An 8,499-nucleotide genomic window follows, 5' to 3' on the forward strand; every position below is an offset into this window, starting at 1 on the left:
AGCCCTCTGGACTTCCAGTAAGCTGTGTTCCTATTGGCTGTCCAGGTGGCTGCTAGGTGTTATCAGGAACACCTGAGCAGCTCAGTGTCTTCCTGCTTTATTTAGCTGCAGACAAACATTTCCTCTGCTTCTCTTCACCAGTGAACCGGGTTTGGCTCTGTTGCTTTAGTTTGTTATTTAGGCGTTGGCTTGCAGCTTCCAGCAGTAAAATCGTCTTTAATGTGTTTCTTGGTGTGTTTTAGGGCTTTGTACTGGATAGTTGTCTTGGTAAATGTGGTTCTTTAGCCACAGTTAGCACATGGTGCTAATGTGTGCAGTGATTAGTGGATTTGGTGCAGCTGAGTTGTGTCTTTATCTTGGCTGTAGTGAGTCTTTAGAGGTTTTTGGTCAGACACATTCTGTATTCTTGTTTGAGAACCAGCGTTGGTTGTCCAGAAGGTAAGAGTTCCTGTCCTGATTCTCTGTTCTCAGAGGTTCTCTGGTAGGCTGCAGGAGACTTTAGCTTTTGGGTTGTGCTAGTTTGGTTTTTGTATGGTTTCATTTGGACGACTATCTTGAGGCTCCTCCATGTGGTTTAGTGAGGTTTTCTGCAACAGTTCTACAAAGCAACCTGCAGCAGAAGAGACTTTGAGAGTTTTTAGGAAGTTCTGGAGACCAGACTTTAGAGCAGCAGAAACATTTGTCAGCAGTTTGAGCAGGAGAAGGTGAGCTTCAGAGTAGAAATGAGACGGAAATCTTCTTGACCCGTGTGGTGAGGTCCTGTACCAAGAGTTGGAGCAGGTTGTGAAGAGTCTGTAGTTCTTTGGTCTGAAAGCACAAGAAGAGTCGACTCATTAAAGGAGAAAACAGGAGATATTGTTGGTTCTTCTGTCGCTCTGCAGTTTCCTTAGACTGAATATCAAGTTTATATTTTAAATGATTTCCCATGTGAGCCCAAGAAGACTTCAATAAACTCTCTCCATCCCCTGGACACAACATATTTTATTACCATGTTAAATCTTTTTTTAAAAATGTTTTAATCATAGTTTTAGCATAGTTTTTTTTTCTCTTTGCTTGTTTAGCTTTGTCATGTGTAAAAGGTGCTAAACAAATAAAGCTGAATTGATAAACTGAATAATTGACTAACTCATGATTGTGACAACAGAAGTATTTTCATTGTGATTTAAGGGTTTATTTCAATTTTAAGGTTGGGGTTAAAATCTTGACAGAAAAAAGATTAAAGAAATAAACTACATAACAAAAAGCAATTAACTCAAAGGAAAAAAAATTAATACAGTAAAAGTTTTATTATTCAAAAGATTTTAGAAATTTAGGATGTAATTTTCTAATTAAACATTAAATTTTTTAATTAAATGTTTTGTCTTTTTAAAGGTTTAATAATCTAATTAAATGTTTTGCATTTTTTAAAAATGTTTAATATTCTTCTTGTTTAATTGTATTTGTTGAATGTTTAATTATGGAAAATATTTTATCTGTAATTTTTAATATTTGTATTTTAAACATTTTGTTTAATTTCATAATGACATGTATTGTATCTTGTTGAATGATCTAATTCAATATTTTGTCTGTTTAATAGAGTTAAACATTAAATACAATTAAATTATATTAAACAGACAAAATATTGAATTAGATCATTCAACAAGATACAATACATGTCATTATGAAATTAAACAAAATGTTTAAAATACAAATACAAAATAGGAATTAAACAGAAAATACAATGAAGCATTTAAAAAGAATATTAAACATTAAAAGGTGGTAAAACATTTAAATGAAAAACCTTAAAGATTTAATCAAAAAATTAAATATTGGGAAAGAAAAAAAATTCAAACAAGCCGATAAAACATTTGAAAAAACAAACATTAAAAAGACAAAACATTTTGAAATCAAATCAGACAGAGAAGAATAAAAGGTGAGAAAAGAGCAAAACTAAACATTTAAGAAGAAACTAAAAATCATTTCAAAAGACACCAGTTAGACTTTAGAAGATCAAATTAAACAGAAGAGACAATAAAACGATCAAAAAGAGCAAAAACAAATAAAGATCTTAAAGCGTTTTCTAGTCTGAAACGAAAACATCAAGTTGTTTCTTCAAACATTTCCTCTTTCTATGTTCTTGGTTTGATTGTGGACAGATTTACTAAGAACTCATTTCAGAAAACTGCTTTCCAGATAAAGTCTACTAGTAGTTGAAGGCACTGATCAAACTAATGTTACCTTCTGATCTCCACAAACTTCACTGTTCAGTGATGAGAATCAAAGTTTGTTAAGGATTTCTAAAAAACCCACAGCTGAAGGTCTGAGAAGAACTCAGATGGATGGTCTAAATGTGAAATCAAGACTCATGGTCACAAGTTTTAAGGCTTCTGTTAACCAGAAAGTTCAAACTAACAGAGAAGTAGTGAGAAACTTTTAAAACTTCAGTCCTCAGAGTGTCTGAAGGTTCAAACTAACAGAGAAGTAGTGAGAAACTTTTAAGATTTCAGTCCTTGGACTGTCTAAATGTTCAAACTAACAGAGAACTACTCAGGAACTTAGAGGATTTCAGTCCTTGGACTGTCTGAAGGTTCAAACTAACAGAGAACTACTCAGGAACTTAGAGGATTTCAGTCCTTGGACTGTCTGAAGGTTCAAACTAACAGAGAACTACTGTGGGACTTAGAAAATTTCAGCCCTCAGACTGTGTGAAAGCTCAGGTCCTGAGGACTCGGGAGGTGTGGAGGCTTTGGAAAGTCTTGGAACTGAGGGTTCCACCCTCTAGCACAAAGGCTGAAGTCCAACCTCCTGAGAAAAACGGCCAAGTCGAGACTCGAGTTAAAAAAAACTCGAAAATGACAAAAAATAGATGATAAATGCGCAAAAAAAAGAAGAATTAGTATCTGAGCGAGTAGCTCAGGGGATAAGAAGACAGACTACCAACTGGAAGGTCGCAGGTTCAAGTCCCGCCACCGGCCTTTTTCTTTCTTTGTCTCTGTCAGGATTTTCAAAAAACTTAAGAAGGGTCTGGTCTTGAACCAGCGACCTGCAGCTCCATAGGCAAATCCTTAACTCACTGAGCTACAGATCAGATGAAAAGAAGTAAATTCGTCGTCCCTTTGGCATCGTAGTTCCTGAAGTGACCACGTGGGCAGAGCCAAGGCGGAGTCTGGGTGGAGTCAGGGCGGAGAGTAGGCGGGGAAGTGGGTGGTGGCCTCCCCCCTCTACTCCCCCACCTCCCCCCAGCGCCCACCACACCTTCCCCCGCCCGACGAGTTTTTCGAGTCTCCACGAGTTCTTCGAGTCTCCATGGGTTTTCCCGAGTTTCTGGTGTTTCCACCAGGTCGGAGGCAGAACAAGTTGTCATGAAGAGGTGTTGAAGTCGGCCAGGATGGACTGACTTTTTACAGCGACTGGAAGGATGACTACTAGAAGAGCAGGTCTTTAACCACCATCCATAAAATCCATGGAGTTGCTTCAGAGAAATGGAGGGAGGTCAACTTTTATCAACCTCCATCCAGATGTTTAACTTGATATCTTTACTTGGACATTTTTAGCACCACAAACCTTTAGTATCACACTTTATTATCATTTATTAGGACTTTAATGGAATCCACCAGCAGATTTACTTTTTGTTGACAAACTTTATTCTTGTCGTCGTGGGACTGCAGTATTTAAAACTGTTCCTTCTATTTGACCTCATGTTTATTAGTTTTAGTGGAGAAAGTTATTTTAATTGTCGATTAATCTCTTAAAAACCAAATAATAAATTGGGTTAGTCAAGAGCTTTAAATTTCTTACTTTGTCATATTTTAAGTATGACAAAAAAATATAAAAATAAAGCGTCTTGAGACAATTTGACCTGTAACTGGCGTTATATAAATAAAATAGAATTTAAATTGTATGTATCTTGTAATGTTGGAGTAATTCAGCCATATATGTTGGAAAACACATTTTCTTTGTCCATTAATCTGTCGTTTTCTCCAGTAATTCATTTCTTGTTTTGGTTTATAAAATGTCAAACCCAAATATATTCAGTTTACTGTCATAAAAACCAAAAAGATTTACATTCATGATGCAGGAATCAGGCAGTTTTTCACTTTTTATCTTAGTTTCGTCAGAAAGATAGTTGATAATGTGTGAATTGTTGCAGCTTGTGAGACGTAGAAGGTTTTAATCTTTGGGGCCTGAGTGTCAAAAAACATTTAGAAACCAACATCAACAAAACACTCAACAAAGATTTGAACATCATTAAAGGGAAATCCAACTTTTGCATGACAATGTCTAATTAAAGGACATTAATTTCCAATGTAAATGTGTGACATTCATCCTCTGGAGTTTTCTCTTCACATCGTCTTCCACCTGGACTGGTTTGTTCAGGAGCATGTGCAACAAACATTTGAAAAACTGCACTTTAACATCAATGAATGACACTGAAGTTTAATCTCTACATAAATGAGACTGAGTCTGAATGTGCTGCTCTGTCATTAACTCTAAGTTTAGGGAAAGTTCAAACAAAAGAGGACAGTTCAGATAAGACTTGAGAATGAGCTTATTTTGAACAAACATCTCAGACTTTCTGAGCTTCAGCACCTATAGCAAGATATTTTAACAAGAAGCAACTCAAGAGATCCAGAAGTTGGAGAGAGTTAGCTTTAGCTGAGCCAAAGAACATGTGGGACGCTAACCTAGCAAACATTTCAGACTTTTCTCTGTGAATTCTGAGAAATAATTTCCTATTTAATGACAGAGCTACACATCTTAACTCAGTCTCATTAAAACAGACTCTAATTCAGTGTCATCCATCCATATTAAAGTGCAGTTACCCAAAATGTTTGTTGCATGAGCTCCAACAAAACCTGTCCAGGTAGAAGGCCACTTTGACAAACAGGAAGTGGAAGATTCCAAGCAGATTTATAGAAGGGGGAACCGGACTGTACTAAGTGTGGTCGAGTATAGAGGGATGTTTTGTGGGTTTTTAAGGCTGATAATGATTATTAGTGAGACATTTGGAGTAGATATTCATTTGCAGTAAATGAAAGTATTTAAAATCTTGGAGTTAAACTTAGAAGAACACAAACTCTAACAGAAAACTTTGTTGATACGTTTTTGTTTTGTTTACAGATGTTAAGTTAAAGGAGTTTTATTCGTGACGTATAACCAATCAAATCACTCCAGAAGACAGAGCGACCACAGGTAGATAAAGGTTCAGAGCCAAAGTAGCGCCATTTTTAAATTCATTTATTACCGTAAATCAGTAAAAAATAAAATACTGATAATCAGTAAATCAGTCAGCCCACAATTACTACAATTCTACAATGTATGTCTCTTTCCTTTGACTTGTTATTTGTACAATATACGATGTATATGATGGCGTTTTTTCATACCAAAGGCTATACTATGATGTTTTCTAAGAGACATACGATGCTACTCTGTGTGTTCTGGCCCTGAGCCGCTGCACTCCTCCTCTGTTGTTTTCTGGATTGTACTCAGCTGCATGCCTTCGTCCATCCGGCCTCCGTTGACTCGTCCCGCCTGCCGTCTCTGGAGCTGAAGCTGGATTGGAACAGACCAAAGTACAGTCCAATCACGATGCCAGCTGCCTCTCAAAAGGCTCCTTCATCTGGCAGGTGGCGGCACTTCTTCTGAGGGGAAGCTGAGCTGACCCGGCAGAACTTTGGAGATGTGTTCCAGTGGTTGGTGGATGTGTGGGGAGATAGAGAGGGACCTTTGAATTGTTCAGAAAGGAAAACAGGGAACCCATTGGTAGTTTTAGTTTAGGGTGCTACTGCGATGTGTTTTTGGGCTTGAAGAGGTGAACAGGAAGAGTTTTTTTTTCGTATTGATTATCTTTTACTTTGTTCCTGGTTGGAATGCCCAACAATGTCAACATGAAGTTCACTTTTAGTTCTGTTTATTTATTTTTATTTTACTAACACCCATTTGTTTTTAACCCCCTCACATGTTGTGTTGTTGTAAACTTCCTCTTTCAAATAAATACTCGTCTAACCCTCTGGAAACCAGCGTTTGGACTTTTTTGGTGTTGCTCCTCACCTACTTCAGACAGCAGGGACATAACAACGTTTTGTGGACAAAAGGCTTTTCTATGACGTTTTTAGAGCGACATGCTATACTATGATGTTTGTTGGGCGATACGCTATACTATAGGCTTTTTTAATTGACATATTACTATGACATTTTTCTTGTTTTAGTTTTTTTTGTTGTTGTTTAGCAACATATAAGAATTTTAACAGTTTTAAAAATTACTATACTTTTTTTTGATGACATATTATACTCTGATGTTTTCTTGAATGACATATTACTTTGACAATATATTGCACTATGACATTTTTTGAACCACATATCATACATGACAATTTTAGGCAACATCCTATCATTTTGCACTTTTTGAACCACATAATAATCTATGTTTTGTTTTTTTTTCTTGCCAACATGCTGTACTATGAACTACTGGCCATACTATGTTATTCTTGAAAAGTATACTATACTATGACATTTTCTGAACTACATCCTATACTATGGCGTTTTACACAGAGTGCTTTGGTTACATGTTGATTTATAATCTAGATTTTTTTCTGTTTTGTTTTTTGACGGGATTACCACAGACCTGACCATGAACACCGTTGACACCCACCTGACGGAGACGCTGCCTAAGATCCCAAGGCTGCTTGGTCGTGGTCTTTCTGGTTCTGCTCCAGAACGCCTTCATCAACTACGTCTTCTTTTGAAGAGGCCCTCAGATGCTGCAATCTCTGACCTTAAGGAGGAACTGCTACTTTCACTCTGTAACGAGACGGCGGTGATTTTAAAGACCCAGCTCCTGGTGGCTTTGAGTGAAAGTTTAACACCCATCAAAACGGAACTACAGACAGTTAAATCTGAGCTGTCGGTCAGTATTTCAAACATCAAGTCCGACCCGGCTGTCCTAAAGCACGCTGTGGGTGAAACGGAAACTTCACTCTCCACATCACCGACGACATCGTCACACTCCAAAGCAGAGCACCTGTCTGCTGAACTTTAAAAGTGGACTATAAATGTGAAGAATGTGAGCAGCAGCAGACTGTGAGCAGCGGAACACATGTGATCAGAAAGAAGTCATTTTCTTTTTTCTTTTCTTTCTGGTTGACTTGATGCTGTCAGATGCAGATGTTGGAGCTGATTCTGATCTTTCAGGATAAAAAAGCTGCTTTTCCTTCACAGACTTTTCAGGAAACTATTCTCTCAGGTTTTCTCTGCTATTTATATTTTTATTATCTGTGATTATTTCATTATTTCTTTATTGTAAAATAAAGCTTGAGGCATAAAGACTCATTTAGTTATTTTATTCCTGAAATCTTTGATGTAGCAGAACTAAACTTCCATTTTCCTTCTTGTACTTCTGATACTAGAACTAAATGTATCTTCAACATGGATCATCTGCTTTTAATGAATCAGCAGCAACATCACAACAATAAATGAGACAATTTTCAACAAATTCATGAAACTGATGTCATTTAAAACTATCAGTCTTGTTTTAGTGTCAAATTAAAGCTGATTACTGACAACTAGAACATTAACGTTACTGTTTTAATCACATTTAAGTTTCCTGAACGTTACATTAATGTCAACCAGCCACAGTTTTATGAACTTAATGAACCACATTACAGGAACACAACACACTTCAGCTGTTTACATGAAACTCAACACATTAGCTTGATGCTACGTTAGCTTTAATCAGGTTACTACAGAGCAGCTAGCTCGGTTAGCATCGCTAACATTAAAGCTAATATTTACTATGCTAGCTTTCTTCTCTGGTCAACACACGCTGAAACAAACTCCACCAACATCTGGAGTGCATGGCACACATTACATCTGACACTAAAGCTGCATATAAAGTGCATTAAAAGCGGCACCGATAGGAAAATAAACATTTACTTACTGAACAATCAGAGTCCTTTCAGTGTCTGCTGGTAGAATCAGCCGAAGGTAGAAAACTGGTTAAAACAAGCCAACGGGCAGGAAAACTGTCTGTGGAAAATGTTCTGCTGCTCCACCGATAAATAAACCAGCAGTTATTATATCAGAATTAATCCAAATGAGGAGAGCAGAGTCTCTGCTGCCTCCTCCATAGGACCTGTCAATCATTCCGGACCGGACTGCCAATCAAGTAGTCCCGCCCCCAGGCTTCGCAAAACTTTAACGCTCTATAAAAAAATCAATATTGTTTTATTTTAAGATCGGCCACCTGATCTCTCATTCTGACCATGTAAACTAACGAAAAAAATTATATACAGTCTATGCACCGTACTCTGTTTGGCTTCACACTTGATGACCACTTCCGGTCTCAGAAAATGAAAAAACGGACCTTTTGTCGTTTCTGTCTCTTACTGATTTTACTTTTTTGTTATTCTAAATATAAAATGACAATTAAAGCATTTTTAAAATTTCGTATATCCCTTTTTGATCATGAAAACGAAAAACGCCTTGTATTTCAATTTTAATTTTTGTATTTTAAAACGAAAA

The 8,499-nt window shown here is 36.9% G+C and overlaps 1 long non-coding RNA gene across 1 annotated transcript; it reads right to left on the reverse strand.

The window, feature by feature from the left end:
• Nucleotides 1-5,183: 5,183 nt before the first annotated feature.
• Nucleotides 5,184-8,100, reverse strand: LOC129349872 (uncharacterized). Its single transcript, XR_008603051.1, has 3 exons — nt 7,916-8,100; nt 6,632-6,780; nt 5,184-5,704 (listed from the first exon to the last, which is right to left on the reverse strand). It is a non-coding gene; the product is annotated as an uncharacterized LOC129349872 (long non-coding RNA).
• Nucleotides 8,101-8,499: the final 399 nt, after the last annotated feature.

Source organism: Amphiprion ocellaris, chromosome 10 (genome assembly GCF_022539595.1).
Source record: "Amphiprion ocellaris isolate individual 3 ecotype Okinawa chromosome 10, ASM2253959v1, whole genome shotgun sequence".
Classification (NCBI taxonomy): Eukaryota; Metazoa; Chordata; class Actinopteri; family Pomacentridae; genus Amphiprion; species Amphiprion ocellaris.